Source organism: Cynoglossus semilaevis, chromosome 18, assembly GCF_000523025.1.
Source record: "Cynoglossus semilaevis isolate Cse_v1.0 chromosome 18, Cse_v1.0, whole genome shotgun sequence".
In the NCBI taxonomy this organism is placed as follows: domain Eukaryota; kingdom Metazoa; phylum Chordata; class Actinopteri; order Pleuronectiformes; family Cynoglossidae; genus Cynoglossus; species Cynoglossus semilaevis.
The window spans coordinates 9,428,907-9,429,583 of record NC_024324.1 but is presented as its reverse complement, the minus strand read 5'-3'; positions in this window follow the sequence as shown (position 1 = coordinate 9,429,583).

Genomic DNA, 677 nt, shown 5'->3' with positions numbered 1-677 from the left:
ACGCGCGAGAGGTGTTGCAGCCACTAGACACCTTGGTGACAGCAAGAGAGAGAAAGGGAGGGGACAAAGAGGAAAGGAAAGGAAAAAAAAAACCCAAAGATATAGAAATCTTTGGAAATTTCCAGTGCGCGTATCGGCTTTTCTCACGCCTCCTCTGCAGTGAAACACCCAGCTGCCAATCAAGCCGGTGATCCTGCTGTTTGTCCTTGATGGAGAGCGGGATGTTACGGTCAAGCAGAGAGCTTGAAGATAGTGTGTTTTTTGTCACAGTCTGTTTGTATGTGAGCTGCGGCAGAATCTTAAAAACAAAACTGAAATTGAACTATGTTGCTCAGGGGTCTCAAACATAAGGCCCGCGGGTCAAAACCGGTCCGCTGCGGAGTTTCAATCCGGCCCAAATCCGCTTGATTGATTTTCATAAAACAAAACTACGCAACTACACTTCATGGTCAGGAAATGTTTTAAAAAAAATAAATAAAAAAATTTCAATATGAAAGTGTATTTAATGTTTTATTGTTATTGTTATTTATAGGTAATTATGTTATGATTGTACTTTTTTTTTCAATGACCAAAGGAGGACAATCCATAAAGCGAAATATATGGGTATATATATATATATATATATATGTATATATATATGTGTGTATATATATATATATGTATATATATATGTGTGT